The sequence below is a fragment of the Pristiophorus japonicus genome, unplaced genomic scaffold, assembly GCF_044704955.1.
Source record: "Pristiophorus japonicus isolate sPriJap1 unplaced genomic scaffold, sPriJap1.hap1 HAP1_SCAFFOLD_221, whole genome shotgun sequence".
NCBI classification, from domain to species: Eukaryota; Metazoa; Chordata; class Chondrichthyes; family Pristiophoridae; genus Pristiophorus; species Pristiophorus japonicus.
The window spans coordinates 229,132-254,481 of NW_027251919.1; the positions used below are offsets into that span (position 1 = coordinate 229,132).

The following is a 25,350-nucleotide window of genomic DNA, read 5'->3' on the forward strand; positions in this document are numbered from 1 at the left end:
TGGGGCCTACTCAAAATTAGTTCAGTATTTAAATTCACTGTCAATTAACAAGGGCTTTAATTATAAATATTAAACAGCTCTGAGACTGACCCTGGAACAACAGGCTCCCCTCACACCCTTCCCCCTCTCCTCTTCTCGTCTCTCTTACACTCTCTCTCCCCTTCCAAATCTCTCTCTCCCTTCCCCCTCACGACCCGTTCTACATCTTTTTACCCCTCTCTCCCTTTCCCGCTATCTCGCTTTCCCCGTCTCTCACTCATTCTCCTCTGCCTCTTCCCCTTCCCTCGCCTCACCCTCTGTCCTTCCACCTCTCTCCCCTCACTCTCTATCCTTCCCCCTCTCTCTCCCTTCCCCTCACACTCCCGTTCCCCCCTCCCCCCATCTCTCCCATTCACTGCTCTCTCACGCCTTCACCCACTCTCTCCCCTCCTCCCTCTCACTCACTCCTTCCCCTCTCTCTCCCCACCCTTCCACACTCTCTCTCCATCCAATCCCTTTCTTTCCCCACCTCCCTCTCTTGCTCGCTGTCTCCCCTTCCCTCTCTCTCACTCCTTCGCCTCTCTCTCTCCCCTTTCCCCTCTCTCACTCCTACTACTCTCTCTTTTTATAGCTCAGGGGTTAGAGCACTGGTCTTGTAAACCAGGGGTCGTGAGTTCAAATCTCACTGGGGCCTACTCAAAATTAGTTTAGTATTTAAATATGCATCTCTCATTTCTGGCACTCTCTTTTGCCTCTGCCTTTTCACTTTCGCTCTCACTTTTCCCTTTCCTTTCAGACTCTCCGCTTCTCTCTCTCTCTCTCCCCTTCCCGTCTTTTTCCCTCTCCTTGCCCCCCTCCCCATCTCCCTCCTCTCTCTCCCCCCATCATAAAAGGTTTATAAAACAACATCACTTTGTTCACAGTACTTGTCGCAGATCTTGTGTGCTGAGAGATTTGCTTAGTATTGTCACTGGTGGCAATAAACACCTGGGCTATCGTTATGGCCTTACTCAAGGTTGGGGTCTCTACAATCAAAAGTTTGCAAAGTATAGTTTCGTGGCCAATGCCAAGCACAAAGAAGTCCTTGAGCATGTGCTCCAAATGTCCTTCAAAATTTGCAATGTCCTGCAAGGCCCCTTAGCTCGGTGACATAACTTGCCACTTCCTGGCCTTCAGACCTCTTGTACGTGTAGAACCGATACCTCGCCATCAGAACACTTTCCTTCGGGTTCCGATGCTCCCGGACCAGTGTGCACAACTCATCGTACGATTTCTCTGTGGGTTTCGCTGGAGCAAGCAGGTTTTTCATGAGGCCATACGTTGGTGCCCTGCAAACGGTGAGGAGAATCGCCCTTCGTTTGGCAGCGTTCGTTTCTCCTTCCATCTCGTTGGCCACGAAGTATTGGTCGAGTCGCTCCACGAAGGTTTCACAATCATCTCCCTCCGAAAATTTCTCCAGGATGCCCACTGTTCTCTGCATCGTTGGGTTCGTCATCTGTATCTCGTCGCCAGTTGTGGTTTATGAATAAAGAGTCTGACCAGATACTGCGGGCTCAAAGCAAAGTGTGACCTTAGTCTTTTATTACAGGTCTCCAGAGTGACTCTCCAGCCTGTGAGGCCTCCTTAAGTACAGGTGCTCCCAAGGGATTGTGGGAGCCCTTGGGACTTCAGGGGATGAGGCCTCTGGTGGTTACATAAGGTATTTACAGATTTACATATATAACACCCATCATGACCCGCTCTGCATCTTTTTACCCCTCTCTCCCTTTCCCACTATCTCGCTTTCCCCGTCTCTCACTCATTCCCCTCTCTCACTCTCTCCCGTCTCCTTCGCCTCACCCTCTCACCTTCCCCCCTCTCCCTCTCTCTCCTACCCACTCTCTCCACCCTCTCTCCCCTTCTCTCTCTCCGCTCCCCCTTTCTCTCCCCATCCCCCTGTCTCTCTTTCCCCTTCCTCTCTCTCTCTCACTCCTTCCCCCTCTCTTTCCCCTTCCCCCTCTCGCTTTCACTCCTTCCACTCACTCTTTTCCCTTCCCCTCTCTTTCCTACTCCTTTCCCTGTTGTCATCTGCAAATGCGGCTTAGTAGCTCAGGGGTTAGAACAGTAGACTTATAAACCATTGGTTGTATGTTCAAAAGTTACTGAGGCCTACTCAAAATTCACCGTCAATTAACAAGAGCTTTAATTCTAAATATTAAACAGCTCCCAGACTGACCATGCAATAACATCGACTCTCTCTCTCTCTCTTCCTCCATGTCTCCCCTTCCACTGTTGTTCAGTCCTTATTCTCTCCACTCTTCTCGCCCTTTCTCTCCTTCCCTCGCTCTTGCTCTCTCCTTTCCCATTCAACCCTTCCCCTCCCTCTCTTTTCCTTTCCTGCTCCTTCACCTGTATTTCCCACAGCAGGTGGCTCCATAGCTCAGGGGTTAGAGCACTTGTCGAGTAAAACAGGGGTCGTGAGTCCAAGTCTCACTGAGGCCTTCTCAAAATTAGCTCAGTATTTAAATTCACTGTTAGTTCACAAAAGTTATAAATATAAAACAGCTCTGAGACCGACCCTGAAAGAAAACTCTCCTTCTCCCTCTCTTCCTGCTTTCCCCATCACTACACATTCTGCCTCTTTTTACACTCTCTCGCTTTCCCCGTTTCTCTTTATCACTCATTCCCCTCTCTCCCCTTCCCCACTCTCTCCCCTTCCCCACACTCTCTCACCCATTCCCTTTCTCTCCTCTACCCAATTCCTCCTCTCTCTCCCCTTCCCCTCTCTCTCCCCTTCCCCACTCTCTCTCACCCATTCCCTTTCTCTCTTCTACCCAATTCCTCCTCTCTCTCCCCTTCCCCTCTCTCTCTCTCCTTCCCCCTCTCTCCCCTTCCGCTCTCGCTCCTCTTCCCCCATCCCTCACTCTCTTCTCCCCTTCCCTCTCTCTCTCTCCTTCCCCCGTCGCTCTCGTACCTTCCCCCTTCTCTCTCCCCTTCCCACTCTCTCTCTCCTTCCCTCTCTCCCTCCTCTTCCCCCCCACTCTCTCTCTCCCTTCCCCTGTCTTCACTCTTCTCGCCTTCTCCCTCCTCCCTTTATCTTCTTCCCTCGCACTCACTCTCCCCTTTCCCATCAGACTGTCCCCCCTCCCCCTCTGGCCCATTCCCCCCTCTCAATCTCCCCTTCCCCTCTCTCTCCCCTTCCCCCTCTCTCTCACTCCTTCCACTCTCTCTTCTCCCTTCCCCTCTCTTTCCTGCTCCTTCCCCTGTATTTTCCAAAACAGGTGGCTCCATAGCTCAGGGGTTAGAGCACTGGTCTAGTAAACCAGGGGTCGTGAGTTCAAATCTCACTGGGGCCTACTCAAAGTTAGCTCAGTATTTAAATTAGAAATATTAAACAGCTCTGAGACCAACCCTAGAACAGAAGACTCTCCTGTTCTCTTCTCCCTCTGTCACTGCACATTTTTACTCTTTCCCGCTCACTCGCTTTCCCCGTTTCTCTTTATCACTCATTCCGCTCTCTCTCCCTTTCCCCCTCTCTCTTCCCTTCCCCTCTCTCTTTCCCATTTCCCCCCTCTCTCACATCTTCCACTCTCTCATCCATTCCCTCTCTCTTCTCTACTCATTTCCTCCTCCCTCTCCGTCTCCTTCCCCTTCCTCTCGATCCCTCTCTCCCTCCCCCCGTCTCCTTCCCCTCCCTCTCTCTCCTCTTCCCCCTCTCTCTCTCCCCTTCCCCCTCTCTCTCCCCTTCTCCCTCTCTCTCCGTCCACTGTCACTCACTCCTTCCCCTGTCTCCCTTTTCATTTTCTCCCCCACACTCTCCCTCCCCTCCCCTGTCTCCACTTTTTACGCCCACTCCCTCCTCCCTTTCTCTCCTTCCCTCGCACTCGCTCTCCCCCATTCCCATCAGACTCTCCCCCTCCCCCTCTGGCCCATTCCCCCTCTCTTCCTTTCTCCCTCCCCACTCTCTACCCACTCTCTCCCCCCTCTCTCATCTTCCCACTCTCTCCCCTTCCCAACTGTATCTCCCGTCTTCCCCCTCTCTCCCTTCCCCCCTCTCTCCCCTTCCCCCTCTCTCCACCTCCCCTCCCCGCCTCTCTCTCTCCCCTTCCCCTCTCTCTTTCTCCCTATCTTCAGGGGTCGTGAGTTCAAATCTCACTGGGGCCTACTCAAAATTAGCTCAGTATTTAAATTCACTATCAGTTAACAAGGGCTTTAATTATAAATATTAAACAGCTCCGAGACCGACATTGGAACTACAGACTCCCCTCACATCCTTCCCCCTCTCCTCTTCTCGTCTCTCTTACACTCTCTCTCCACTTCCAAATATCTCTCTCCCTTCCCCATCACGACCCGTTTTACATCTTTTTACCCCCTCTCACTTTCCCGCTATCTCGCTTTCCTCGTCTCTCACTCATTCCCCCTCTGCCTCTTCCCCTTCCCTTGCCTCACCCTCTCTCCTTCCCTCTCTCTCTTCCCTTCCCCTCTCTTGCTCTCCCCTTCCCTCTCTACTTTTATTCTCTCCCCACTCCTTCCCCTCTCTCTCCTTCCTCGTGTATCTTACTTCTCTCCCCAACCCCTCTGTCCACTAACCACTCCTCCTCTCTCCTCGTCCTTCACTCACTCCATCCACTCTCTCCCTCCCTTCCACACACTCTCTCCCCTTCCCCCCTCTTTCCTTTCCCCCTCTGTCTCTCCCCTTCCCCTCTCTCTTCCTCCCTGTCTCCCCTTCCCCCTCTCTCTCCCCTTCCACTCTCTCTTTTCCCTTCCCCTCTCTTTCCTGCTCCTTCCCCTGTCTTGCCCAAAGTAGGTGACTCTGTAGGTCAGGGGTTAGAGCACTGGTTTAGTTAAACCTGGGGTTGTGTCTTCAGCTTTCAGAGGGGCCTCCTCAAAATTTACTCAGTATTTAAATTCACTGTCAATTAACAAGGGCTTTGATTATAAATAATAAACAGCACCAAGACCGACCCGAGAAGAAAAGGTTTCCTATTCTTGTCTCTCTCTCCTTTCCCTTTCTCCCTGCTTTCCCCATCACGACACATTCTGCCTCTTTTTACTCGTTCCTGCTCTCTCGCTTTCCTCGTCTCTGTTCATCACTCATTCCCCTCTCTCTCCCCTTCACCCTCTCTCCCACTCCTTCCACTCTCTCTTTACCCTTTCCCTCTCTTTCCTGCTCCTGCCCCTGTTTTTCCCAGAGTAGGTGGCTTCATAGCTCAGGGGTTCGATCACTGGTTTGGTGAAACCAAAGATCGTGAGTTCAAATCTCACTAAGGCCTAATTTAGTATTTAAATTCCTGTCTCTCTTTATCCCCTTTCCTTTCAGGTTCTCCCCCTCTCTCTGCCCTCCCCCTCCTCTCTCTCACCCCTTCCCCTATCTCCCCAAAACATCTCTTTCCCCTTCCTCTCTCTCCCTCCTCTCACTCTCCTTTCCCTTTCCTTTCAGATTCTTCCCTTCTCCCTCTCTTTCCCTTCCCCATCTCTCGCCCCTCCCCTCCCTCTCTTTCCCCTTCCCCCTTCTCTTCCCTCTTTCCTACTCCTTCCCTTCTCTCTCCCCACCTTCTACATTCTCCCCACCTCTCTCTCTCCCCTTCCCCTCCCTGTCTCCCCTTCCCTCTCTCTCTCACTCCTTCACCACTCTTTCCCGTTCCTCCCCCTCTCTCTCCCCTTCCCTCTCTCACTCCTTCCACTCTCGTTCTCCCCTTCTCCTCTCTCTGCCTCCCCTGTCTTCCTTAAAGCAGGTGGCTCCATAGCTCAGGGGTTAGCGCACTGGTCTTGTAAACCAGTGGTCGTGAGTTCAAATCTCACTGGGGCCTACTCAAAAATGATTTAAATATGCATCTCTCATTTCTGGCACTCACTTTTCCATTGCCTTTCAGACTCCCCACTTCTCACTCCCCTTCCCTTCTCTTGCCCTCCCCCCCCGCCACTCCACTCTCTCACCCCCCATCATAAAAGGTTTATAAAACAACATCACTTTGTTCACAGTACTTGTAGAGCAGCACTTGTGTGCTGAGAGATTTGCTTAGTATTGTCACTGGTGGCAATAAACGCCTGGGCTATCGCTATGGCCTTACTCAAGGTTGGGGTCTCTACAGTCAAAAGTTTGCGAAGTACAGTTTCGTGGCCAATGCCAAGTGCAAAGAAGTCCTTGAGCATGTGCTCCAAATGTCCTTCAAAATTTGCAATGTCCTGCAAGGCCCCTTAGCTCGGTGACATAGCTTGTCACTTCCTGGCCTTCAGACCTCTTGTACGTGTAGAACCGATACCTCGCCATCAGAACACTTTCCTTCGGGTTCCGATGCTCAGAGGTTAGAGCACTGGCCTTGTAAACCAGGCGTCGTGGGTTCAAATCTCACTGGGGCCTACTCAAAATTTGCTCAGTATTTCAATTAACAAGGGATTTAATAATAAATATTAACCAGATCTGAGACTGATCCTGGAACAAAAGGCTCCTGACCCTCCATTTCCCTCTCTCCTTACTTTCCCCATCACTACACATTCTGCCTCTTTTTACTCGTTCCCCCTCTCTCTCTCCCTCCCCTTCCACTGTCACTCACTACTTCCCCTCTCCCTTTTGATTTTCTCCCCCACTCTCTCCCTCCCCTCCCCTGTCTCCACTCTTCTCGCCCCCCTCCCACCTCCCACCTCCCTTTCTCTCCTGCTCTTCCCTTTCCCATCAGACACTTCCCCTCCCCCTCTGGCCCATTCCCCCCTCTCTCCCCTTCTCTCTCTCCCCTTCTCCACACTATCCCCTTCTCCCCTCTATCCACTCTCTCCCCTCTATCCACTCTCTCCCCTTCTCCCCTCTATCCACTCGCTCCCCTCTATCCACTCGCTCCCCTCTATCCACTCGCTCCCCTTCTCCCTCTGTCCCCTTCCCCTCCCTCTCTTTCTGCTCCCCATCTCTCTCACTCCTTCCGCTCTCTCTCCCCCTCTTCTACATTCTCTCTCTCCATCCCTTCCTCTCTTTCTCCACCTCCTTCTCTTCCTCGCTGTCTCCACTTTCCCCCCTCTCACTCCTTCCACTCTCTCTCTTTCCCCTCCCTCTCTCTCCCCTTCCCCTCTCTCTCTCACTCCTTCCCCCTCTCTCCCCTTCACCTCTCTTTCCCCTTCCTCCCTCTCACTCCTCCTCACTCTCTCCCCACTCTCTTCTCTCTCTCATTTCCCTTTCCTTTCAGATTTTTCCCTTCTCCCTCTCTCTCCCCTTCCCCTCTCTGTACCTTCCCCATCTCTCTCCCTTTCCCCTCCCTCTATTTCCCCCTTCCCTCGCATTCTTTGCTCACTTCTTCCACTCTCTCTCCTTCCTCCTCCATCTTCCCTCTCTATCCCATTCCCCTCTCTCTATCCCCTTCCCCTCTCTCTCTCCCCTTCCCCTCTCGCTCCCCCTTACTGCTCTCCCCCTCCCCCTCTCTTTACCTCACTCCTCTCTCTCAATCCTTCCCCTTCTACTCCCCTTCCCCTCGCTCTCTCTCCTTCCCCTCTCTCTCACTCCTTCCACTCTCTCTTTTCCCTTCCCCTCTCTTTCCTGCTCCTTCCCCTATCTTCCCCAGAGCAGGTGGCTCCATAGCTCAGGGGTTAGAGCACTGGTCTAGTAAAGCAGGGGCAGAGAGTTCAAACCTCACTGGGGCCTAATTTAGTATTTAAATACCCAACTCTCACTTTCTCTCTTTTCCCATTCCTTTCAGGTTCTCCCCCTCTCTCCCCTGAACATCTCTTTCCCCGTCTTCACTGCTCTCCACTCTTTCTCACTCCTTCCCCCTCTCTTTCCCCGTCCCTCTCTCTTTCTCCTAATCTACCCTTCCCAATCACTCTCTTCCGTTCTTCTCCCTCTCCCTCCGCTTCCCCCCTCTCTCGCTCTCCACTTCTCCACTCTCTTCCTCCCTGTCTCCCTTCCACTCGCTTTCCTGCTCCTTGCACTGTCTTCTCTAGAGAAGGTGGCTCCATAGCTCAGGGGTTAGAGCACTGGTCTTGTAAACCAGGGGTTGTGAGTTTAAATCTCACTGGGGCCTACTCAAAATTAGTTTCGTATTTAAATATGCATCTCTCTCTTCTGCCTCTGCATTTTTACTTTCAGACTCCCCCCTTCTCCCTCTCTTTCTCTCTCCCCTTTCCCTCTTTTTCCCTCTCAATGTCCTCCCTCCCCACCCTGCTCCACTCTCTCTCCCCCCATCATAAAAGGTTTATAAAATAACATCACTTTGTTCACAGTACTTGTCGCAGATCTTGTGTGCTGAGAGATTTGCTTAGTATTGTCACTGGTGGCAATGAACGCTTGGGCTATCGCTATGGCCTTACTCAAGGTTGGGGTCTCTACAGTCAAAAGTTTGCAAAGTACAGTTTCGTGGCCAATGCCAAGTACAAAGAAGTCCTTGAGCATGTGCTCCAAATGTCCTTCAAAACTTGCAATGTCCTGCAAGGCCCCTTAGCTCGGTGACATAGCTTGTCACTTCCTGACCTTCAGACCTCTTGTACGTGTAGAACCGATACCTCGCCATCAGAACACTTTCCTTCGGGTTCCGATGCTCCCGGACCAGTGTGCACAACTCATCGTACGATTTCTCTGTGGGTTTCGCTGGAGCAAGCAGGGTTTTCATGAGGTCATACGTTGGTGCCCTGCAAACGGTGAGGAGAATCTCCCTTCGTTTGGCAGCGTTCGTTTCTCCTTCCATCTCGTTGGCCACGAAGTATTGGTCGAGTCGCTCCACGAAGGTTTCCCAATCATCTCCCTCCGAAAATTTCTCCAGGATGCCCGCTGTTCTCTGCATCGTTGGGTTCGTCATCTGTATCTCGTCGCCAGTTGTTGTGTATGAATAAAGAGTCTGACCAGATACTGCGGCTCAAAGCAAAGTGTGACCTTAGTCTTTTATTACAGGTCTCCAGAGTGCCTCTCCAGCCTGTGAGGCCTCCTTAAGTACAGGTGCTCCCAAGGGATTGTGGGATCCCTTGGGACTCCAGGGGATGAGCCCTCTGGTGGTTACACAAGGTATTTACAGATTTACATATATAAAACCCATCATGACCCGCTCCACATCTTTTTACCCCTCTCTCCCTTTCCCACCATCTTGCTTTCCCCGTCTCTCACTCATTCCCCTCTCTCACTCTCTCCTGTCTCCCTCGCCTCACCCTCTCACCTTCCCCCTCTCCCTCTCTCCCCTACCCACTCTCTCCACCCTCTCTCCCCTTCTCTCTCTACCCTCCCCCTTTCTCTCCCCATCCCCCTGTCTCTCTTTCCCCTTCCTCTCTCTCTCTCCTTCTACCTCTGTTTCCCCTTCCCTCTCTCTCTCACTCCTTCCACTCTCTCTTTTCCCTTCCCCTCCCTTTCCTGCTCCTTCCCCTAGCTGCTCCAGAGCAGGTGGCTTCATAGCTCAGGGGTTAAAGCACTTGTTTAGTAAACCAGGGGTTGTGAGTTCAAATCTCACTGGGGCCTACGCAATATTTAAATTCACCGCCAATTAACAAAAGATTTAATTATAAATATTAAACAGCTCCGAGACCGACCCGGGAACAACAGGCTCTGCTGTTCTCCTTTTGCCCCTTTCCCTATCACTATACATTCTTACTCTTTCCCGCTCTCTCGCTTTCCCTGCTACTTTTCTCACTCTCCCCTTCCCCCTCTCCCTCCCCTTCCACTGTCGCTCATGCATTCTCCTCTCCCTTTTCATTTTCTCCCCCACTCTCTCCCTCCCCTCCCCTGTTTCCACTCTTCTCGGCCCCCTTGTGGGATCCCTTGGGACTCCAGGGGATGAGTCCTCTGCTGGTTACACAAAGTGTTTACAGGTTTACATATATAAAACCCATCATGACCCGTTCGACATCTTTTTACCCCTCTCTCCCTTTCCCACCATCTTGCTTTCCCCGTCTCTCACTCATTACCCTCTCTCACTCTCTCCCGTCTCCTTCGCCTCACCCTCTCACCTTCCCCCCTCTCCCTCTCCCACTCTCTCCACCCTCTCTCCCCTTCTCTCTCTCCCCTCCCCCTTTCTCTCCCCATCTCCCTGTCTCTCTTTCCCCTTCCCCTCTCTCTTCCTCCCTGTCCCCAGGGGTCGTGAGTTCAAATCTCACTGGGGCCTACTCAAAATTAGCTCAGTGTTTAAATTCACTGTCAATTAACAAGGGCTTTAATTATAAATATTAAACAGCTCTGAGACTGATCCTGGAACAACAGGCTCTCTTGCACTCTCTCTCCCCTTTGCCCCCTTACCCGTTCAAAAGGCTCTCCTGTTCTCTTTTCCCCTTCTCCCTCTCTCCCAGCTTTCCCCATCACTGCACATTCTGCCTCTTTTTGCTCTCTCGCTTTCTCTGTTTCTCTTTATCACTCATTCCCCTCTCTCCCCCCTTCCCCACTCTCTCCCCTTCCCCACTCTCTCCCTTTCCCCTCCCTCTCTTTCCCTTACCCCCTCCCTCTCTCATCTTCCTCTCTCTCACCTGTTCCCTCTCTCTCCTCTACCCATTTCCTCCTCTCTCTCTCTCCTTCCCCTCGCCCCTCACTCTCTCTCCTTCCCCCCTCACTCACTCACTCTCTCCCCTTCCCTCCTTCTTCCTCTCCCCTTCCTTCACTATCTCTCCCTTTCCCCTTCTCTCTCCGCTTCCCCCTCTCTCTCTCCCCTTCCCCACTCTCTCTCTCTCTGCCTCCCCCTCTCTCCCTTTCCCCTTCTCTCTCCCCTAACCCCCCTCTCTCTCTCACTCTCCCCTTCCCTCTCCCCTTCCCTCTCTCTCTTTCCCCTTCCACTGTCGCTCATTCCTTCCACTCTCCATTTTCATTTTCTCTCCCTCTCTCTCCCTCCCCTCCCCTGTCTCCACTCTTCTCGCCCCTCTCCCTCCTCCCTTTCTCTCCTTCCCTCGCTCTCGCTCTCCACTTTCCCATCAGACTCTCCCCCTCCCCCTCTGACCCATTCCCCCCTCTAACTCTTTCTCCCTCCCTCCCCACTCTCTCCCCACTCTACCCCTCTCTCTCCTCCTCCCCCACTCTCTCTCCCCTTCTCTCCTCTCTCACCTTCCCGCCTCTCTCCTCTTCCCCCTCTCTCCCCTTCCCCCCTCTCTCCTCTTTCCCCTCTCTCCCCTTCCCCCTTTCTCCCCTTCCCCCTCTCTCACCTTCCCCCCCTCTCTCCCCTTCCCCCCCTCTCCCCTTCCCGCTCTTAAACACTCGTTACCCTCTCTCTCACCCCAACCCCTCTCTCCCTTCCCCCTCTCTCCCATTCACCGCGCTCTCACACCTTCACCCACTCTCTCCCCTTCCCCCTCGCTCTCTCTCTCTCCGACCCCTCTCTGTCCTCTTCCCCTCTCTCTCACTTCTTCCACTCTCTCTTTTCCCTTCCCCTCTCTTTCCTGCTCCTTCCCCTGCCTTTCCCAGCACAGGTGGCTCCATAGCTCTGGGGTTAGAGCACTGGTCTTGTAAACCAGGGGTTGTGAGTTCAAATCTCACTGGGGCCTTCTCAAAACTAGCTCAGTATTTAAGTTTATGTCAATTAACAAGGGCTTTAATTATAAATATTAAACAGCTCCAAGACCAGACCTGGAACACAAGGCTCTCCTGTTCTCCTTTCGCCCCCTGACCCCTACCATCCCCATCACTGCACATTCTGTCTCTTTTTACGCTCTCTCGCTTTCCCCATTTCTCTTTATCACTCATTCCCCCTCTCCACTCTCTCTCCCCTTCCCCCTCTCTCTCTCTCCCAATCCCCTTTCTCTCTACTACCTCTCTCTCTCCCAATTCCCTGTCTCTCTCCTTCCCCCTCGCTCCCCTTCCCCCTCTCTCACCCCTTCCACTGTCGCTCACTCCTTCCCCTCTCCCTTTTCATTTTCTCCCTCACTCTCTCTCTCCCCTCCGCTCTCTCCACTCTTCTCGCCCTCCTCCCTCCTCACTTTCTCTCCTTCCCTCGCACTTGCTCTCCTCTTTCCCATCAGAATCTCCCCCATCCCCCTCTGGCCCATTCCCCCCTCTCGCTCTTTCTCCCTCCCTCCCCTCTCTCCCCTTCCCCCCTCTCTCCCCTTCCCGCTCTTGAACACTCGTTATCCTCTCTCTCACTCCTACCACTCTCTCCCTTCCCCTTCTCTCCCATTCACCGCTCTCTCACGCTTTACCCACTCTCTCCCCATCCCCTCCCTCCCTCTCTTTCCCCTCTCCGCCCCTCTCTCCCCTTCCCCCTCTCTCTTCCTCCCTGTCTCCAGGGGTTGTGAGTTCAAATCTCACTGGGGCCTAATTTAGTATTTAAATACCTGTCACTCATTCCTCCCACTCTTTTCCCTCCCATCTCTTTCTTTTCCCTTTCCTTTCAGGTTCTCCGTCTCTCTCCCTTTCTCCTCTCTGCCCTCCTCATCTCTCTCTCACTCCTTCCGCTCTCCCTTTTCATTTTCTCCCCCACTCTCTCCCTCCCCTCCCCTGTCTCCACTCTTCTCGCCCCCTCCCAACTCCCTTTCTCTCTTTCCCTCGCTCTCAAACTCCCCTTTCCCATCAGACTCTCCCCCTCCCGCTCTGGCCTATTCTCCCCCTCTCTCCCTTTCTCCCCACTCTCTCCCCTCCCCCTCTCTCTCACTCCTTCGCCACTGACTCCCCTTCCCCCTCTCTCTCACTCCTTCCCCACTGTCTTCCCTTCCCCCTCTCTCTCACTCCTTCCACTCTCTCTTTTCCCTTCCCCCTCTCTTTCCTGCTCCTTCCCCCTCTCTTTCCTGCTCTTTCCCCTGTCTTTCCCAATGTAGGTGGCCCCATACCTCAGGGGTTAGAGCGCTGGTCTTATAAACCATTAAGCCAAAGGTCGTGAGTTCAAATTTCAGGAGAACCTCTGCAAAATTAGCCCAGTGTTTCAATTAACAAAAGTTGAATGATAAATATAACAGCTCCGAGACTGACTCTGGAACAACAGGCTCCCTTCCCCATCACGACCTGTTCTGCATCTTTTTCCCACTATCTCGCTTTCCCCGTCTCTCACTCATTTCCCTCTCTCACACTCTCCCCTCACCCTCTCTTCATCCCCCCTCCCTCTCTCCCCTACCCTCCTCCCTCTCTCCCCTACCCTCTCGCTCCACTTCCCCTCTCTCTCTCCCCTTCCGCTCTCGACTTACCCACTCTTTCTCACTCCTTCCCCCTCTCTCCCCTTAACTTCTCTTTCCCCTCCCTCTCTCTCTCTCCCCTTCCCCTCCCTCTCTGTCCCCTTCCCCCTCTCTCTCATTCCTTCCACTCTCTCTTTTCCTTTCCCCTGTTTTTCCCAGAGCAGGTGGCTCCATAGCTCAAGGGTTAGAGCACTGGTCTTGTAAACCAGGGGTCGTGAGTTCAAATCTCACTGGGGCCTACTCAAAATTTGTTTAGTATTTAAATATAGGTCTCTCATTCTTCCCCCTCTCCCGCCGACTGATTCTTGAACACTTTTCAGATTCTCCCCTTCCCCTCTCTCTCACTTTCACCTTCCCCATCTCTCTCTTACCACTCGTTCGTTCGCCTCTCTCTCTCCCCTTCTCCTATCTCTTTCACTCCCTCCCCCCATTCTGCACTTTTCCTCCCTCTCTTTCCTCTCTTTCCCACTCCCCCTTCCCACTATCTCGCTTTCCCCGTCTCTCACTCATTTCCCTCTCACACGCCTGCCACTCTCTCACTCCTTCCCCCTCTCTCCCCTTAACCATTCTTTCACCTCTCTGCTGCTCTCTCTTTCCATCACATTACAACCCGTTCTACATCGTTTTACCCCCACTCACTCCCATTCCTCTTTCACTCTTTCCTCTTCCCACCCCTTCCACTCTCTCTTTTCCCTTCCCTTCTCTTTCCTGCTCCTTCCCCTGTCTTTCCCAGAGCATGTGGCTCCATAGCCCAGTTTTGGTCTCCTAATCTGAGGAAGGACATTCTTGCTATTGAGGGAGTGCAGCGAAGGTTCACCAGACTGATTCCCGGGATGGCAGGACTGACATATGAGGAGTGACTGGATCGACTGGGCCTGTATTCACTGGAATTTAGAAGAATGAGAGGGGATCTCATAGAAACGTATAAAATTCTGATTGGACAGGACAGGTTAGATGCAGGAAGAATGTTCCCAATGTTGGGAAAGTCCAGAACCAGGGGACACAGTCTAAGGATAAGGGGTAAGCCATTTAGGACCGAGATGAGGAGAAACTTCTTCACTCAGAGAGTTGTTAACCTGTGGAATTCTCTACCGCAGAGCGTTGTTGATGCCAGTTCATTGGATATATTCAAGAGGGAGTTAGATGTGGCCCTTTAGGCTAAAGAGATCAAGGGGTATGGCGAGAAAGCAGGAAAGGGGTACTGAGGTGAATGATCAGCCATGATATTGAATGGTGGTGCAGGCTCGAAGGGCCGAATGGCCTACTCCTGCACCTATTTTCTATGTTTCTATGTTTCAGGGGTTAGAGCATTGGTCTTGTAAACCAGGAGTCGTGAGTTTAAATCTCACTGGGGCCTCATCAAAATTAGCTCAGAATTTAAATTCACCGTCAATTAACAAGGGCTTTAATTATAAATATTAATCAGCTCCGAGACTGACCCTGGAACAACAGGCTCCCGTCACACCCTTCCCATTCTCCTCTTCTCTCTTACACACTCTCTCCCCTTCCAGATCTCTCTCTGCCTTCCCCATTGTTATGTATATAAACCTGTAAATACCATGTCTAACCAGCAGAGGGCTCATCCCCTGGAGTCTCAATCCCTTGGGAGCACCTGTATGTAAGGAGACCTCACAGGCTGGAGAGGCATTCTGAGATCTGTAATAAAGGACGAGTCACACCTTACTTTGAGCTTGCAGTATCTATTCAAGTCATAACACCTCTCTCTCCCTTCCCCCTCTCTCTCCTCTTCCCCCTCTCTCTCCTCTTCCCCCTCTCTCTCCCCTTCCCTCCTCTCTCTCCCTCCCTTCCACTCTCTTCCTCCATGTCTCCCATTCCCCTCTCTCTCTCCCCTTCCCCTCTCTCTCTCACTCCTTCCAATCTCTCTCCCCTTCCCTCTCTCTCTCTCCCCTTCCCCTCCCTCACTCCTTCCCCCTCTCCCCTTCCCTCTCTCTCTCTCCCCATCCCCCTCTCTCTCCCCTTCTCCTCTCTCTCACTCCTTCCACTCTCTCTTTTCCCTTTCCCTCTCTTTCCTGCTCCTTCCCCTGGCTTTTCCAGGGTAGGTGGCTCCATAGCTCAGGGGTTAGAGCACTGGTTTAGTAAACCAGGAGTCGTGGGTTCAAATCTCACTGGGGCCTACTCAAAATTAGCTTAGTATTTAAATTCACTGTCAATTAACAAGGGCTTTGTTTCTAAATATTAAACAGCCCCGAGAACAACAGGCTCCTCTCTCTCCCTTCCCCATCACGACCTGTTCTACACCTTTTTACTCTCTCCCGTTCCCCTCTCTCCCCTCCCTCCTCTCTCTCTCTTCTCCCTTTTTTTTCAGATTCTCCTTCTCTCTCCCCTTCCCCGCTCGGTCTCACTCTTTCACCCTCTCTTTCCCCTTCCCCTCTCTCTCCTCTCTCCCCTTCCCTCTCTACTTTCATTCTCTCCCCACCCCTTCCCCACTCTCTCCTTCCTCCTCTATCTTCCCTCTCTCTCCCCTCCCCCTCTCTCCGCTACCCACTCTCTCCCCTCCCCCTCTCTCCCTCCTGCCACCTCTCCCTTTTCATTCTCCCTCTCCCCTTCCCCTATCTTCTCTCTCCTCTCTCTCTCACTTTTCCATTTCTTTTCAGATTCTCCCCATTCTCCCTTCTCTCCCCTTCCTTTCTCTCTGCCCTGTCTCCTTCCTCTCTCGCTTTCCCATCTCTCTCCCCTTCCCTCTCTCACTCTTTCCCTCTTGTGTGCTGTAAGATTCTGTGAATGTTCAGGGATGAATCACCAAGAATGATTATTCAGGCCCCACCTCCTTGTTAACAATAGTAAGATGCAAACAGGGGCTGGTGTTACAGGTGGCTCCATAGCTCAGGGGTTGTGAGTTCAAATCTCACTGGGGCCTACTCAAAATTAGTTCAGTGTTTAAATTCACTGTCCATCATTCTTTGCCTCTGTCTCTCTCTCTTCTCCCTTTCCTTTCAGGTTGTTCCCCTCTCTCTCTATAGAAAACTTTTGCAGGAGTAGGCCTTTCTAGCCTGCACCACCATTCAATGAGTTCATGGCTGAACATGCAACTTCAGTATCCCATTCCTGCTTTCTCGCCATACCCCTTGATCCCCCTCGTAGTAAGGACTACATCTAACTCCTTTTTGAATATATTTAATGAATTGGCCTCAACAACTTTCTGTGGTAGAGAATTCCACAGGTTCACCACTCTCTGGGTGAAGAAGTTCCTCCTCATCTCAGTCCTAAATGGCTTACCCCTTATCCTTAGACTGTGACCCCTGGTTCTGGACTTCCCCAACATCGGGAACATTCTTCCTGCATCTAACATGTCTAAACCCGTCAGAATGTTATATGTTTCTCATTCGTCTGAACTCCAGTGAATACAAGCCCAGTCGATCCAATCTTTCTTGATATGTCAGTCCCACCATCCCGGGAATCAGTCTGGTGAACCTTCGCTGCACTCCCTCAATAACAAGAATGTCCTTCCTCAAGTTAGGAGACCAAAACTGTCCACAATACTCCAGGTGTGGCCTCACCAAGGCCCTGTACAACTGTAGTAACACCTCCCTGCCCCTGTACTCAAATCCCATTGCGATCTTACTCCTTCTCTCTCTTTCCCCTTAACCTCTCTTTCCCCACCCCACTCTCTCTCTCCTCTGCTCCCTCTCTCTTCCTCTCTGTCTCCTCTTCCCCCACTCTCTCATTCCTTCGCCACTTTCTCCCCTTCCCCTCCCTCCCGCTCTTTCCCACTCTTTCCCCTCTCTCTCTCTTTCCTGCTCCTTCCCCTATTCTCAGCCGAGTTGCTGGCTCCATAGCTCAGGGGTTAGAGCACTGGTCTAATAAACCAAGGGTCGTGGGTTCAAATCTCACTGGTTCCTGTTTAAAGTTAACTTAGTATTTAAATTCATCTTTTATCTTTCTTTGCCTCTGTTCCTTCACCGTCAGTTAACAAAGCATTTAATTATAAATGTTAAAACTGACTGAGGACCAATCGGCTTTCATTGGACTTTTGACTCTCCCCTACCAAATCTCTCTCTGCCCTCCCACTCATGACCCTTTCTGAGTCTTTTTATCCCTCTCTCCCTTTCCCACTATCTCACTTTCCTCCTTCCCCCTCAATCCCCTCACTCTCTCCCCTCCCCTTTCCTGCTCTCTCTCCCCTTCCCCCTCTCTCTCCCTTTCACCCCTCTCTCTCCCTTTCACCCCTCTCTCCCCTTCCCCTCACTATCTCTTCCCTTCCTCTCTCTCTCCCGTTCCCCGATCTCTATCCCTTTCCCTCTGTCCTTCTCCCCTTCCCTCTGTCTCTCTCCCCTTCCGCCTCTCTCTCTCCTTCCCCCGTCTCTCTCCCCTTCCCACCTCTCTCTCCCCTTCCCCCTCTCTCTCTCCTTCACCGTCTCTCTCCCCTTTCCCCTCTCTCTCCCCTTACCCCACTCTCTCCCCTAACCCCACTCTCTCCCCTTACCCCCTCTCTCTCCCCTTCCCCCTCTCTCTCTCTCCTTCCCCTGTCTCTCTCCTTCCCCCATCTCTGTCCCCTTTCCCCCTCTCTCTCCCCTTACCCCTCTCTCTCCCCTTACCCCTCTCTCTCCCCTTACCCCACTCTCTCCCCTTACCCCACTCTCTCCCATTCCCCCCTCTCTCTCCCCTTACCCCTCTCTCCCCATCCCCCCCTCTCTCTCCCCTTACCCCTCTTTCTCCCCTTACCCCACTCTCTCCCCTTACCCCCTCTCTCCCCCCTTCCAACCCTCTCTCTCTCCTTCCCCCCTTCTCCCTCACCCCTTCCCTCGCTATCTCTCCCAATCACCCTTCTCTCCCCTTCGCTCTCTCTCCCCACTCTATCCCCACTCCCTCCTCTTCCCCCACTTCCCCTCTCTCGACCCTTCACTTCCCTCTCTCTCCCATTCCCCTCTCTCTTCCTTCCTGTCTCACCTTCCCACTCTCACTCCTTCCACTCTCTCTCTCTCCCCTTCCCCCTCTCTCTCTCCCCTTTCACTGTCGCTCACTCCTTCCCCTCTCCCTTTTCATTTTCTCCCCCACTTTCTCCCTCCCCTCCCCTGTCTCCACTTCTCGCCCCTCTACCTCCTCCCTTTTTCTCCTTCCCCCGCTCTCGTTCTCCTTTCCCATCAGACTCTCCCCCTCCCCATCTGGCCCATTCCCCACTCTCTCCCCTTCCCCCTCTCTCTCACTCCTTCCCCTCTCTCTTTTCCCTCCCCCTCTCTTTACTGCTCCTTCCCCTGTCTTTCCCAAAGTAGGTGGCTCCATAAGTTTGCTGACGATACAAAGATGGGAGGAAAAGCAATGTGTGAGGAGGACACAGAAAATCTGCAAAAGGACATAGACAGGCTAAGTGAGTGGGCAAGAATTTGGCAGATGGGGTATAATGTTGGAAAGTGTGAGGTCATGCACTTTGGCAGAAAAAAATCAAGGTGCAAGTTATTATTTAAATGGAGAAAGATTGCAAAGTGCCGCAGTACAGCGGGACCTGGGGGTATTGTGCATGAAACACAAAAGGTTAGTATGCAGGGACAGCAAGTGATCAGGAAGGCCAATGGTATCTTGGTCTTTATTGCAAAGGGGATGGAGTACAAAAGCAGGGAAGTCTTGCTACAGTTATATAGGGTATTGGTGAGGCCACACCCGGAATACAGCGTGCAGTTTTGGTTTCCATATTTACGAAAGGATATACTTGCTTTGGAGGCAGTTCAGAGAAGGTTCACTTGGTTGATTCTGGAGATGAGGGGGTTGACTTATGAGGAAAGGTTGAGGAGGTTGGGCCTCTACTCATTGGAATTCAGAAGAATGAGAGGTGATCTTCTCGAAACGTTTTAGGTTCTGAGGGGGCTTGACAAGGTGGATGCAGAGAGGATGTTTCCACTGATGGGGGAGACTAGAACTAGGGGGCATGGTCTTGGAATAAGGGGCCGCCCATTTAAAACTGAGATGAGGAGGAATTTCTTCTCTCAGAGGGTTGTAAATCTGTGGAATTCTCTGCGTCAGAGAGCTGTGGAAGCTGGAACACTGAATAAATTTAAGACAGAAATAGACAGTTTCTTAACCGATAAGGGGATAAGGGGAGCGGGCAGGGAAGTGGAGCTGAGTCCATGATCGGATCAGCCATGATCGTATTAAATGGCAGAGCAGGCTCGAGGGGCCGAATGGCCTACTTCTGCTCCTATTTCTTATGTCCTTATCCCCTCCCTCTCTTTCCCCTCCCGCCTCTCTCTCACTCCTTCCCTCTCTTTCTCCGCTCTCCCTGTTTTCTCCTCCCAGTCTCCCCTTCTCCCCTCTCTCTCTCACTCCTTCCCCCTCTCTCCCACACCTTCCCTCTCTCTCCTCCCGTTTCACACTCTCAATCTCCATTCCCTCCCTCTCTTTCCCCACGCCCCTTTCTCTTTCCCCTCTCCCTCTCCCTCTCCCCTACCTCTCTCACTTCCTCCCTGTCTCCACTTCCCCCTCTCTCTCACTCACTCCTTCCCCACTGTCTTCCCTTCCCCCACTCTCTCGCTCCTTCCACTCTCTCTTTTCCCTTTCCTGCTCCTTCCGCTGTTTTTCCTAAAGTAGGTGGCCCCATAGCTCAGGTGTTAGAGCACTGGTCATTAAAACCAGCAGTCGTGGGTTCAAATCTCACTGTGGCCTACTCAACCTCACTTTAGTATTTAAATACCAGTCTCTCCCTCCTCCCTATTCTTTCTGACTTTTCAGATTCTCCCCTGACCCCTCCCTCTCTTTCCTGCTCCTTCCTCTGTCTTTCCCAGAGCAGGTGGCTCCATAGCTCAGTTTTGGTCTCCTCATTCTTGCTCTTGAGGGAGTGCAGCGAAGGTTCACCAGACTGATTCCCGGGATGGCAGGACTGACATATGAGGAGAGACTGGATCGACTGGGCCTGTATTCACTGGAGTTTAGAAGAATGAGAGGGGATCTCATAGAAAAGTATAAAATTCTGACGGGATTGGACCGGTTAGATGCAGGAAGAATGTTCCCGATGTTGGGGAAGTCCAGAACCAGGGGTCACAGTCTAAGGATAAGTGGTAAGCCATTTCGGACCGAGATGTGGAGAAACTTCTTCACTCAGAGAATTGGTAACCTATGGAAATCCCTACCGCAGAGCGTTGTTGATGCCAGTTCATTGGATATATTCAAGGGGGAGTTAGATATGGCCCTTACGGCTAAAGGGGTATGGAGAGAAAGCAGGAAAGGGGAACTGAGGTGAATGACCAGCCATGATCATATTGAATGGTGGTGCAGGCTCGAAGGACCGAATGGCCGACTCCTGCACCTATTTTCTATGTTTCTATGTTTCTATGTTTCAGGGATTGGAGCACTGGTCTTGTAAACCAGGAGTCGTGAGTTTAAATCTCACTGGGGCCTACTCAAAATTAGCTCAGTATTTAAATTCACCGTCAATTAACAAGGGGTTTAATTATAAATATTAAACAGTTCCGAGACTGACCCTGGAACAACAGGCTCCCCTCACACCCTTCCCCCTCTCCTCTTCTCGTCTCTCTTACACTCTCTCTCCCCTTCCAGATCTCTCTCTGCCTTCCCCATTGTTATGTATATAAACCTGTAAATAACATGTCTAACCAGCAGAGGGCACATCCCCTGGAGTCTCAATCCCTTGGGAGCACCTGTCTATAAGGAGGCCTCACAGGCCGGAGAGGCATTCTGAGATCTGTAATAAAGGACGACAGTCACACCTTACTTTGAGCTTGCAGTATCCATTCAAGTCATAACACCTCTCTCTCGCTTCCCTTCCCTCCTCTCTCTCCCATTCCCCCTCTCTCGTCTCTTTCCCCACCCCCCCCCATTCTCTCCCCTTCCCCCTCTGTCTCCCCTTCCCCCTCTCTCTTCCCTTCCCCCTCTCTCTCCCCCCCACCACTCTTTCCCCTTCCCCCTCTCTCTTCCCTTCCCCCCCTCTCTCCCTCCCTTCCACTCTCTTCCTCAATGTCTCCCATTCCCCCCTCTCTTCCCTTCCTCACTCTCTCCCCTTCCCCCTCTCTCTCACTCCTTCCACACTCTCTTTCCCTTCTCCTCTCTTTCATGCTCCTTACCGTGTCTTTCCCATCACTCTGGCGCTAGCCGACCCCCACCAGGAGTTGTGAATTCAAGTCTACTGGGCCTACTCAGGTAGCACTGTCTTGTCAACAGTATTCAAATACAAAATTAGCTCAGTATTTAATTTCACTGTCAATTAACAAGGTCTTTAATTATAAATATTAAACAGCGCTGAGACCGACCCTGGAACAACAGGCTCTCGTCTCTCTCTCCCTTCCCCATCACGCCGTGTTCTACATCTTTTGACCCCTTTCCCGCTATCTCGCTTTCCCCGTCTCTCACTCATTCACCTCTCTCACCTTCTCCGGTTCCCCTCTCTCCCCTCCCTCCTCTCTCTCTCTCTTCTCCCTTTCTTTTCGGATTCTCCCCATTCTCCCCCTCTCTCCACTTCCTTTCTCTCTCCCCTGTCTCCTCCCTCTCTCGCCTTCACATCTCTCTCTCCTTCCTCTCTCTCTCTCCCATTACCCTCTGTCTCCCCTTCCCCCTCTCTCTCACTCCTTCCACCCTCTCTTTTCCCTTCCCCTCTCTTGCCTGCTCCTTCCCCTGTTTTTCTCAGAGAAGGTGGCTTCATAACTCAGGGGTTAGAGCACTGGTCTCGTAAACCAGGGGTCGTGCGTTCAAATCTCACTATGGCCTACTCAAAATTAGTTCAGTATTTAAATTCACTGTCAATTAACAAGGGCTTTAATTATAAATATTATACAACGATGAGACTGACCCTGAAATAACAGGCTCCCCTCTCCTCTTCTCGTCTCTCTTGCACTCTCTCTTCCCTTCCAAATCTCTCTCTCCCTTCCCTTCTACATCGTTTTACCCCTCTCTCCCTTTCCCACTATCTCGCTTTCCCCGTCTCTCACTCATTCCCCACTCTCACCTTCTCCCTCTCCCCTCCCTCCTCTCTCTCTTCTCCCTTTCTTTTCAGATTCTCCCTCTCTCTCCTCTTCCCCGCTCGGTCTCACTCCTTCACCCTCTCTTTCCCCTTCCCCTCTCTCTCCGTCCCCTGTCCCATTCTCCCCTTCCCCTCTCCCTCCTCTCTCCCTACCCCCTCTCTCTCTCCACCCCCTCTCTCTCCCCCCACCACTCTCTCCCCTTCCCCCTCTCTCTTCCCTTCCCCCTCTCTACTCCCTTCCCTCTCTCTCTTCCCTTCCCTCCTCTCCCTCCCTCACTTCCACTCTCCTGCTCCATGTCTACCCTTCCCCCTCTCTCTTCCCTCCCCCTCTCTCCCCTACCTACTCTCTCCCCTGCCCCCTCTCCCTTTTGACTCGCCCTCTCCCCTTCCCCTATCTTCCCTCCCCTCTCTCCTCTCTCTCACTTTTCCCTTTCTTTTCAGATTCTCCCCATTCTCACTCTCTCTCCCCTTCCTTTCTCTCTCCCCTGTCTCCTCCCTCTCTCGCCTTCCCATCTCTCTCCCCTTTCTCTCTCTCACTCTTTCCTCTCTCTTTCCCCTTCCCCCTCTCTCTCACTCCTTCCACTTTCTCTTTTCCCTTCCTCTCTCTTTCCTGCTCCTTCCCCTGTATTTCCCAAAACAGGTGGCTCCATAGCTCAGGGGTTAGAGCACTGGTCTAGTAAACCAGGGGTTGTGGGTTGAAATCTCACTGGGGCCTACTCAAAGTTAGCTCAGTATTTAAATTTGCTGTTCGTTAACAAGGTGTTTAATTAGAAATATTAAACAGCTCTGAGACCGACCCTGTAACAACAGGCTCATTTCCCTTACACTCACTCTCCCCTTCCAAATCTCTCCCTCCCTTCCCCATTCTACATCTTTTTCTCCCTATCCCTCGATCTCATTTTCCCCATCTCTCACTCATTCCCCTCTCTCCCCTTCCCCCTCCCTCACCCTACCCTCTTTCCTTCCCCCTCACTCTCTATCCTTCTCCCTCGCTCTTCTCTCACTCCTTCCTCTCCTTCCACTCACTCTCCCCATCCGTTCCCTCTTTCCCTTCCCTGTCTCTGTCTCCCCTTCTCTCTCTCTCCTGCCTCTCTCTCTCTCTCCTTCCCTCTCTCACTCCTTTCCCTCTCTCCCTTCCTTCCACTCTCTCTCCCCTTCCACTCTCTCTCTCCCCAGCTCCTTCCCCTGTCTTTCCCAGAGCAGGTGCCCTCCTGTCTCTCTCTCCTTTCCCTTTCCTTTGAGATTCTCCCCTCCTCTCTCTTCTTCCCCTCCCTCTCTTTCCCTTTCCCTCTTTCTTCCCTCTTTCCTACTCCTTCCCCTCTCTCCCCCTTCTACAATCTCCCCGCCTCTCTCTCTCCCCTTCCTCTCCCTGTCTCCCCTTCCCCCTCTCTCTCACTCATTTCCCCCCTCTCTCCCTTTCCTCCTCTCTCTCACTCCTTCCCCCCTCTCTCCTCTTCTCCTTTCTCTCCCTTTCCCGCTCTCTCTCACTCCTTCCCCCCTCTCTCCCCTTCTTCTTTCTCTCCCTTTCCCGCTCTCTCTCACTCGTTCCCCCCTCTCTCCCCTTCTCCTTTCTCTCCCTTTCCACCTCTCTCACTCCTTCCCATCTATCTCCCCTTCCGCTCTCTCCCCTTCCCCTCTCTTTCGCACTCCTTCCCCCTCTCTTCCCTTAACCTCTCTTTCCCCTTCCCTCGCTCTCTCCCCTGCCCTTCTCTCTTTCTCCCAGTCTCCACTTCCCTCTCTCTCACTCCTTCTCCTCTCTCCCCTTCCCCTCCCTCTCTTTCCTCTTTCCCTCTCTCTCGCTCCTTGCCCTTTCTCTTTCCCCTTCCCCCTCTCTTTCCTGCTTCTTGCCCTATGTTTCCTAAAGCAGGTGGCTCCATATCTCAGAGGTTAGAGCACTGGTCTAGTAAACCAGAGGTTATGAGTTCAAATCTCACTGGGGCCTACTTCAAGTTAGTTTTGTATTTAAATATGTGACTCTCTTTTCTTCCGCCTCTGCCTTTTCACTTTCCATCTCCTCTCTCTCACTTTTCCCTTTCCTTTCAGATTCTCCCCTTCTCTCTCTCCCCTTCTCCCTTTCTCTCTCTCACTCTCCCCTTCAGCTCTCTTTCTCTCTCGGCCCCCCGCCCCCCCCCTTCCACTCTCTCTCTCCCCATCAGAAAAGGTTACTGCACGAGATAAAAGTTCACGGGGTTGGGGGTAATATATTTGCATGGATAGAGGGTTGGCTAATTAACAGAAAACAGAGAGTCGGGATAAATGGTTCAATCTCCGGTTGGCAAACAGTATCTAGTGGTGTGCCGCAGGGATCAGTGCTGGGACCCCAACTATTTACAATCTATATTAACGACTTGGAAGAAGGGACTGAGTGTAACGTAGACAAGTTTGCTGACGATACAAAGATGGGAGGAAAAGCAATGTGTGAGGAGGACACAAAAAATCTGCAAAAGGACATAGACAGGCTAAGTGAGTGGGCAAAAATTTGGCAGATGGAGTACAATGTTGGAAAGTGTAAGGTCATGCACTTTGGCAGAAAAAAATCAAAGAGCAAGTTATTATTTAAATGGAGAAAGATTGCAAAGTGCTGCAGTACAGCGGGACCTGGGGGTTACGTGTGCATGAAACACAAAAGGTTAGTATGGAGGTACAGCAAGTGATCAGGAAGGCCAATGGTATCTTGGCCTTTATTGCAAAGGGGATGGAGTATAAAAGCAGGGAAGTCTTGCTACAGTTATACAGGGTATTGGTGAGGCCACACCTGGAATACTGCGTGCAGTTTTGATTTCCGTATTTACGAAAGGGTACACTTGCTTTGGAGGCAGTTCAGAGAAGGTTCACTTGGTTGATTCCGGGGATGAGGGGGTTGACTTATGAGGAAAGGTTGAGGAGGTTGGGCCTCTACTCATTGGAATTCAGAAGAATGAGAGGTGATCTTATGGAAACGTATAAGATTCTGAGGGGGCTCGACAAGGTGGATGCAGAGAGGATGTTTCCACTGATGGGGGAGACTAGAACTAGGGGGCATGGTCTTAGAATAAGGGGCCGCCCATTTAAAACTGAGATGAGGAGAAATTTCATCTCTCAGAGGGTTGTAAATCTGTGGAATTCGCTGCCTCAGAGAGTTGTGGAAGCTGGGACATTGAATATATTTAAGACAGAAATAGAGAGTTTCTTAACCGATAAGGAGATAAGGGGGCGAGCAGGGAAGTGGAGCTGAGTCCATGATCGGATCAGCCATGATCGTATTAAATGGCGGAGCAGGCTCGAGGGGCCGTATGGCCTACTCCTGCTCCTATTTCTTATGTTCTTATCCCCTCCCACCTATCTCTCACTTCTTCCCTCTCTCTCTCTCTCCTGTCCCTCTTTCTTCCTCCCTCTCTCCCCTTCCCCCTCTCTCTCCCCTTCCCCCTCTTTTTCTCTCCTTCCTT

At 51.9% G+C, this 25,350-nt stretch overlaps 9 non-coding genes across 9 annotated transcripts; all 9 read left to right on the forward strand.

Moving 5' to 3' along the window:
• Window positions 1-3,241: 3,241 nt before the first annotated feature.
• Window positions 3,242-3,314, forward strand: trnat-agu (transfer RNA threonine (anticodon AGU)). Its single transcript has one exon. It is a non-coding gene; the product is annotated as a tRNA-Thr (tRNA).
• A 2,381-nt stretch (window positions 3,315-5,695) lies between these two features.
• Window positions 5,696-5,768, forward strand: trnat-ugu (transfer RNA threonine (anticodon UGU)). The gene has a single exon. It is a non-coding gene; the product is annotated as a tRNA-Thr (tRNA).
• A 2,123-nt stretch (window positions 5,769-7,891) lies between these two features.
• Window positions 7,892-7,964, forward strand: trnat-ugu (transfer RNA threonine (anticodon UGU)). The gene has a single exon. It is a non-coding gene; the product is annotated as a tRNA-Thr (tRNA).
• Window positions 7,965-9,309: 1,345 nt separating this feature from the next.
• trnat-agu (transfer RNA threonine (anticodon AGU)) lies at window positions 9,310-9,382 on the forward strand. Its single transcript has one exon. It is a non-coding gene; the product is annotated as a tRNA-Thr (tRNA).
• A 1,930-nt stretch (window positions 9,383-11,312) lies between these two features.
• On the forward strand, window positions 11,313-11,385 carry trnat-ugu (transfer RNA threonine (anticodon UGU)). The gene has a single exon. It is a non-coding gene; the product is annotated as a tRNA-Thr (tRNA).
• Window positions 11,386-13,168: 1,783 nt separating this feature from the next.
• On the forward strand, window positions 13,169-13,241 carry trnat-ugu (transfer RNA threonine (anticodon UGU)). Its single transcript has one exon. It is a non-coding gene; the product is annotated as a tRNA-Thr (tRNA).
• A 1,823-nt stretch (window positions 13,242-15,064) lies between these two features.
• Window positions 15,065-15,137, forward strand: trnat-agu (transfer RNA threonine (anticodon AGU)). The gene has a single exon. It is a non-coding gene; the product is annotated as a tRNA-Thr (tRNA).
• Window positions 15,138-22,567: 7,430 nt separating this feature from the next.
• trnat-agu (transfer RNA threonine (anticodon AGU)) lies at window positions 22,568-22,640 on the forward strand. Its single transcript has one exon. It is a non-coding gene; the product is annotated as a tRNA-Thr (tRNA).
• A 1,154-nt stretch (window positions 22,641-23,794) lies between these two features.
• Window positions 23,795-23,867, forward strand: trnat-agu (transfer RNA threonine (anticodon AGU)). Its single transcript has one exon. It is a non-coding gene; the product is annotated as a tRNA-Thr (tRNA).
• Window positions 23,868-25,350: the final 1,483 nt, after the last annotated feature.